Here is an 8,742-nt window from a genome sequence, read left to right as displayed (position 1 = left end):
TGTAAATATTATTTAAATTGTTTTTATGTGAATCGCTTGATAACTTCCCAAGAGCAGTAGGGGAGACCGGGGTAAGTTGTTACATTCGAATTTAAAACTAACCGCCTGTAGAAACTGACTTTCCTTGCACTACTAGATGATAGCACTCACCCATCTGCACAGGGTTACCCATCCCCCCCAAGCACAATGGCGCAAATTCACCCCCCCCCCCCAAACAAAAGTTTCTCGATTTTGAATCTGGTGAAATATAACAGTTTTTAGAGTGTTTAATTTCCAGTCACATTCATGGGGGGGAGGGGGGGTAGTGCTAACAAATAGCATTTTGAACTGAAATATTGTTTGGATTGTTGACCCACCTTGCCTTCCCAAATTTTACAACGTGCACCTTGAGTAAGCAAGTTTTGGGTACCCCTGAATTTTGCTACAACTTTTTTTTTTTTTTTTCAAACGCATGAACAATTACAGGAAGAGTTCATTCAACTTTCTGGCTTGGGATGGAAACATTGCTAGATTTACGCAATATGAATCTATGCAATATGAATGTGATTTTATTGTCCCTTAGATAGGGGGTCCGGGGGAAAATTGTAGTTTTAAAATCAGTTTTAGACGATCTCTGGTGATGTTAGGGGGATAAAAGGTTTGTTGTGCCCTTCCCGGAAATTTTTGAATATTGAAACTTTAAAAACGCAATTGTAGATAATCTAACGTTGTTTGAAAAAGGGCTTTCCTTTGTTTTCAAAATTGTAGTTCTAAAAACACAGTTTTAGACTATCTGTGATAATGTTAGGGAAAGGAGATCCTAGGGCTCACCTCAGGAAAATTTTCAAAATTAAAGTTTTAAAAATGCTATCTACGGTTGGGGGAAAAAAGCAGTTTTCTGAAATTGAAGCTCTAAAATCGCAATTGTAGCCGACCTTTGTAACGTTAAGAAAAAGAGTTTTCGGGAGCTCTTTCGGAATTTTCTCGAAATTCAAGCCCTAAAAATCAAATTTAACACGATTTTTTAATAATGTTGACGAGAATGGAAGGGGGGGGGAGGGGTGCTCCATTTAAATTTTCGAACTTTGTAACTTTGAAAACGCAGTTTTGATAGATCTTGATAATATTAGTGGGAATTGAATTTCGGTGCCATTCCCCCGGCAAATGTTTGAAATTGATGCACCAAAAACGCAATTCTAGGCTTGTCTTTGATCGTGTTAAGAAAAGAGGGGGTAATCAGGGGATCTCTCCTAAAAAATTTTCAAAATTGCAGTACTACAACAGCAGTTTTAGATGACTCTTAATGACAAAGAGGGTGCTATTCTGGCGCTGCGGTGAGGGGCGCTCTCCTGGAAGTTTTTCAAAAATCCAAAATTTTTTCTAAAATTGAAGTTGCATACCCAAAAAAAGATGAATCAGACACCCCGTGACAGATATGTTTCGGAAATTCTTAAAAATTGATTCAGCTATTCAGTACACATCGAAAATCAGAACTCAAGATTTTTCATGAATCAAGTATCCTTCCTTTTATACATATCAGATATAGAAGAAAGTAAATATGATTTTCGAAAAATAATTTGAACACTTTAAGAACAGACTGTTCTACCTCCATCAGCGAAAACCAACATCACTGAAAGATTTAATAAAAATCATCTAATGATAAATTGAAACAATCAGTTTAAAAATGGTAGAGAAGATGGTAGTAAAGTGAAATGAAAAATTCTTCATAAGCTTGAACTCGTTAATGAAGACAATACATTAATTGTCGATTGGAGGGATAAAAAATATGTTATTCGCAAAATTCAAAACTAGTTCTTAACGATTGTCGAGGTGCAAATGAATCAATGGAAGACTGGAGCATACTGCTCAGGATTATCACAAACAATAAAACATTTTTGACCTCTCTCTCTTTCATCATTTTTAAAACACGCATTCAACATGCAAAATTGTGCTACTTCCAGAAAATTTATAAAAAAATTGAAAAGAAATCAAATCATCTGATCCAGCTTTGAAACGGACATCAACTCCATGCCGTCTGTGATGTTCCCTTCATTGAAAAAGAGACACGGTCATTAAATTTTGGAAAGAATCGTCGGTAGGCCGTCGCTAAGTCAAATAACTGGGGAGGGGGGGGGGGAGTACGCTTTCGGCGGTTCGTTAATTATTTCAAACGCATGTTCCAATGTGCAGAGAGAGAGAAGATTTGGCTTATGGTTCAGCAGGGATAGTCGTATTACTAGACCTTAGTACCAGCACTATAAATTTAATTGTAAGGATAATATTCAATCAGAATTAAGGGGTGTCGGAGGGCTACCTTCTTGCATTATTTTGAAATTGAAGACATAAAAACGCAGTTTTAGATTATATTTTAAGTTTGGGAGGATGGGGGAGAGGAGGTCCAAGATAGCCTCTCCCGATAATTTTTCCAAATTTAAGTTCTCAACACAATCGTACGTTATATTTAATTATGTTCAGAAGAGGGGGTACGGGGCTCACCCCCGGGAATTTTAAAGATTGTTATTTGAAAAACACAGTTTTAGACGACCTATGGTGATGTTAAGGGAGGAAGAGACTCTTGGTCATCGTTCTATAATTTTTCAAAATGCAAACTTCAAGCACGCATTCCCATTTGTGAATTATTCGTGATTGTGACACGTAAAGGGGAGTCTGGGGGCTCTCTCCCGAAAAAAATCTGAAAATTTTAATTCGAAAAATGCAGTTTTAGATGATCTATAGTGATCAGTGGCATAGCTACATGTTCTGCCGCCCGGGGCGATTTATTTTATATCCGATGAACCGTTTTTTTTTTATTGAAGTGAATGAATTACGAGCAGCATTTAATTATCAATTCCAGTTTAGTGAAACATTTTCTGCTCTTCAAATTGTATGTGAAACAATTGTCAATATTAAGTAAGTCCATTTCATAATTATGATATTTTTCTATCTACTGTGTATCCGATGAACCGTCTTTTTTTTTATTATTGAAGTGAATAAATCTCGTGTATTATTTTGTTTTATTTTCTGGTTAAATGTAACATTTTCCCCTTTGTATGATATGTATATATTTATCTTGAGAGGTGTGAAAAGATGCATCAAACGGTGTGATGCATATTTACTGCATAAACTACACAGTGCATTGTGTACAATCCCTTAGAGGCAATTCTAAAAAGAACTAACTTACGTAGTGCATGATTCGAAGGAATCCCATTGCTAGTTTCAATGTGTGAATTTTAGGATGAAAAATCAGCCGATAAAAGTGGTAAACTGCAGCGGTGCCCACAGGGGGGGGGGGGGAATTATGGCGCAAGTTGCGCCATCAAAATTTTTTTTGGGGGGGGGGGGGGGATTTTTTTTTCCTGAAGGTTTTTTTTTCCTTTAGAACATGAATTTTTTTAATTTTGGGAAAAAAAAATATTCAAACTCATTCAACAAGAAATAAATGCATTTATAATCCTTTTTCCGCGTACACTTCAGAGCTATCACCGTAGCCCCCCCCCCCCCCCGTTTTTCAGAAGCGCTACCGACAATTTCATTTTAGGGATGCAACTAACGAAGAAAAAGGAAAACTCTTCGTTGTTTTAAAAAATTAAAATAGTAATTATAAATGAACAATTGAAATAATGCACTATAGTTGTACTGTAAACTGTACAATTAATCCAGGAATGATATTTAACTTTAAAAGACGCAGATGGTGATGATTTATGTGATATTTATTATGTGATTTCATAACGTTTCCATTCTTCCTGGTTTCTTAAATTTACAATACAAGAACAGCTTCCATTTTCATAATTTCAGCATTTTGCTTAGAAACTACTCTGTGAACTTTTACGGATTTCCTTTTCTTGCTTTTTAATTGCATTGCAGATATGGAAAATTCATGGCATTCACAACAACAAAATACAGACCGACAAAATTAAAAAATTGCCTCAGTGAAAAGCTGAAATTAGCTAAGGAATGCATTCAACCACTTTTCGATGGGGAGTCGATTCCGTGGGCCCCCGGGAAACATCGTTATCAGACTTTGAAGAAAGGAGGAGCTCGCAAGTGGCTAAGCAAGTGAGTCCTGAGGCAAGTGGCTCGCGTTGGGAAAAAGGGGAGAAAGCTAAAGTGATTTATGGTAGAGTTAATTAGGAAACGTGGGAGAGACTCGAATTTTTTAGATTTCTTACTTTCGCGACACCTGCATGAGAGGATTGGAACTAAATGCCCGAAAATTGGACAAGTTTCTAAAACATCCACACTTTAAAATATAAAAATTGATGAAAATGAAATTTAAAAATAATCATTAAGACCCTCAAAGTCTTATGAACCATCGATAACTGCTTTTTTTTCCAATATTATTACAGGATTTGTAGTAGGACGCAAAGTTGTTCAGTTTTTAGTGCGTGTATGGTTGCTATTCTGAAACCGTCGCCAAGCGAGATTTTCATTTAAACTTAATTTAAATTGAAAAAACGCAAAATTTTTCTACTATATTATCTCAATCCATTCTAGACTGAAAATCACGTCGTATGCAACAAAGGTAGCGAGGCTATTTGCTGTTGACTTTGATTACGAGAGTAGATTGATTTTCCCTTGGCGCCAATCTCTTGGGACAACAGCCTTAAAACCAAATTTTTTAAAAAAATGCCAAATTTGTCGCCAAGTTGGCGACAAAACTTGGTGATCAAAATACTGGCGATATATCGACAAGTGTCTGACAAATTATAACACAACTTGAGTTTACATCGAAATTAACAATGATTTCCCCCAAAAAAGGGGCAAAAGACCCCCTTAGGAACATCCGAATGCAACCAAAAGGGAAGGTGCACAACTAGACCTCACTAGGAGTCTACGTACCAAATTTCAACTTTCTAGGCCATACTGGTTTTGAGTTATGCAAGATACATACACACATACGCACATACATACGTACATACGGACGTCACGCGAAAATTCGTTGTAATTAACTCGTGGGTCGTCAAAATGGATATTTTGGGTGTCTGTACGTTCCTAGGTATAATATATCCACGTGTGATCGGGTCGAAAAAGAAACTCAACATTCATTCGGGGCTGAGAAAAGTGGAAATTAAAGCCGAATTTTGAGTAAAATTTTTTTCGCGAATACAATACTTCCTTTTTTGTAAAAGGAAGTAGAAACGCAAAACAACCTCGCATTTGACATCATACTTGAAATGGTGACGTTGGTGTCATTTTTTTGCGATTTCATTTTGATTTTTAACGTCTACCAAACAGTTCTAGGAACTAAATTTAAAAGAAATTCATTACAGCTCTACTGCCACGAGCAGGTAAAGGCAGTATCTGCCGAAATGAGTTTTGGGGACATATGAAGAAACGCGTTGAGAATTAATACTAATTATAGAGATATTTTGCAATTAGGCGGTGTTTTTTCGCTCTACTTTTCAGCAGAAGCCAAATAAGCGAAATTTACAATAAAGCTAACAAACAATAGGTGACAAAAATGAAAATAAATTGCACAAAAGTTGCAGTTACTGCCCTTTGAACTGTCCTCGGCAGTCTAGATTTTTTGCTCTGATCCCACCACCAGTTACTAAAATGTTTGAATTTAGTCCTTCATCTGTACTGCCAAATTCCCATTAGTCATATTTTTATCTGAACAAATTCTAACCTCGAAATGTAATGGTGTAATAAAATATGAAAGTGAAGACAATTGACAGAATTGTGAAGAAAAAGATATGATTCCTAAAATACATTCAGTAAACTAGTGAAAAAAATGATGGGCTCTGAAATTAGTCATGAAATAAAACGTCATGAAATCAGCGATACTGTTAAAGGCACTAACATCTGATGGGTTCCATTACAACAGAAGCTGGGAATACTTTTTAAGTTGCTGCATCGTATAGTTTTACAGAAAAAGAGAATATAATTTTCGATTAATTTAAACATAAGAAAGAGTAGTTCCGTCCAAAACTAAACGAGCCTACTTTCCCGTATATCAATATCGACTTCCTAGTATCTGATCAATATTCTCAAAATTAATTTAACGTTTTAATATTTTAACCTGATTTCTAGAAACAAAATATGCCTTGCACATCTAAAAAAAGAAATGTGTAAAAAAATAAATAAAAAACGAGCAAAAAAATCGCATCTTTTAAACAAAGCATTTAATATATTTTTTCCATAAAACAAAAATCTTTAATCGCTTTTAAAAAGAATGAAAAATAATAAGCTCATTGAAATAAATACAGGTGGTTTTCCTTGTATAACACGGTTAATTCGTTCCGTGTATTATCGAAACCGTGTTGTAGGAGACTTTTTATAGACTTTCCGTCCCACGAATTTAACAAACATGTACTCCTCGTGTATTTGCTGAGCGGCGGCGCGACAGGCATCAAACCATTGTTTTTTATTTAAATTCTTCGTTATAACTCTTTTTTTTTTTTTAGTTTTTTAATTCTTTTTTTTATATAGTTCTGGAGGAGAGAGAAAGTTTCCAGGAATCGCGTTCATCCATGGTAAGTCTTTATGACTTTCGCGCAGGGCTTTCCGACCCACAAATTTAACAAACATGTACTCTTCGTGTACTTGCTGAGCGGCAGCGACAGGCTTCAAACCTCTGGTTTTATTTTAATTATTTGTTATGACTTAGTTTTTTTTTTTTTTTTTCGTTTTGTCTGCAAAGAGTACTAACTTTTTTCGGCGTATTTTAGTGTATGCAAAACATAAGTTGAATTTATATACGCTGACTTATACTAACATGAAAGCTCTCTTCACTTGTATAGTAAAAATATTGCTATTTATTTGTCTATATCAGGGATGCTACAGAGTGATTTTGGGGTCGATTCCAAACAGAACTCTTCTCTGCAAGGCAGTTCGCCAATCCAAGTATGTTAGCATACTCTATAGTAAGGACTCTTTTTAAAAAACTCTTCCCCCTTACCCAATAGAAAATGCATGCTACTGTTGTGGTACCATTGTTGTGAAAACATTTCGTACGATTTTAAAGAAAACAACTAAAACCAGATAATAGACGCAACCAAAACTTATATTTTTTCAAACATGATTTTATTTGCAGTAGAAAAGTGGTTTCTTGTAACCCTCAAAAGTAACTACGCATTACTCTCAAGAGGTTAAACCCTCGTGAGAGGTTACTGTGGCCTCCAAAAAAGGCCTTATTCGGAAAATTTTGACTGAAGATTCAGCAAATTTTTAGGCATAATTGCATTAACTCCCGAATGTCCCTTTTTGTTTGATGTACTTATCTGTGCATGTGCATACCCGTATTTTATCATTCGGCAAACATTTGGAGTTCCATTCGGCGAATTCAGAATTTCCACCCTCCCAAAATATTTACATTCGGGACGCCCCTGATTGTTTTTCGAAATTTATGTATAACTACTTCCATGTAGTTTTTGAACAGAGATAAACTTTTAGGAATTATAAATCAAGTCTTAAAGTAAGTTTTCAAAACCATATACAAATTGGAATCTTACATAATTAAAAACCGAGCAAATGTACCTATCTATCTACCTATGAATCTATCTATCTAGCTATGTCCTAGTTACTTCCCCCGAACGTGAGTGAACTGACTATCGAACCAGGTTCAGATAGATACGTAGTTTTCCCGTCTTCATGCTTGGTTATTTAACATAATCCTTCGATAATAATTAGCGGAGATATCAATTAAAAACTGTTAATTATGATACTTACTGTTCGACATAAAATCCCTACTTTCGAAATCTTTCCCCCATTCAAATTTTTATCCAGTGCTTCATGTCAACTTTCCGTAACAATACTTTCATTGAAATTTGTAGCGTGAAGAAAATCATTGAGAAGAAAGATCTGCTGCCATTTTTTTCTCGAATACAAATAAAATTCTGGTTTTTGATTTAACGCTTTTCCTGTAATAGGGAGATTTTAAATGTTTCCTTTTTAATTATTTTTCCGGAATCTGCCGATTTTTTTTTTTTTTTTTTTTTTTTTTTGTTCAAGTGTGATTGTTGAACACGCGTCACTTTACATAACTTTTATTTTCCAGGTAGACCGTGCAAAGCCGAGCCGCAGCTAGTATTACTAAAAATTCAATTTTAACTGAATTTAAAAGTGTAATTACAACCTAAACTCTACCAACTGCATTCATTTTATTAAGAATAGTCATTTCATTATTAGAAATGAAAAACTATAACCAGACGCACACAATTTTTAAACGCATCGAAACAAAACTATGCCTCAATCTTAAATAAATTTGTTACGTGTCAGTAATTGAAGAATGAGATAGTTTCTTTTCCTTTCCATCTACAATGAATTTCTCTAAAAACAACGAATTCTTCGCCGTCGCAATTAGGATAACGAGGTTATATAAGAAAAAAACACCGCTATGGAATTGAGTGCAACTGCATTTTATTGCACAGCATTAATCAGAAGGATATTGGCATTTCTCCAAAAGAGTTTCTCCGAAATCTTTTTCCCTAAAACAAGAAGAATTTCTTTCTAATACTTTTATTGTTTTTAACAAATAGTAGGTAATCATGCATGCTCATTACTGTTGCCATTCATATAAAATACAAAAGTTTCAATTTACTTTTTATTAATTTTTGGGACAATACTTCAAGTGTGAAAGATTGTTTGAAAATGTGCTGCTATTCTCCAAAGACGGAAATTACAAAGAATGAAGTCTATCTTCACGTTCTGGTCCATAAATCCGCTTTGTCGTCTACTTTGTTACACGGAAATATCAATGCATAGGGGTTTTGTAAAGAAAATAGTTTAGGAAGCTGAGTTTTTCGTACTAATATACTTCTA

This window comes from Uloborus diversus, chromosome 6 (assembly GCF_026930045.1).
Source record: "Uloborus diversus isolate 005 chromosome 6, Udiv.v.3.1, whole genome shotgun sequence".
NCBI lineage: Eukaryota > Metazoa > Arthropoda > Arachnida > Araneae > Uloboridae > Uloborus > Uloborus diversus.
Note: the sequence above shows the minus strand (reverse complement) of the source record.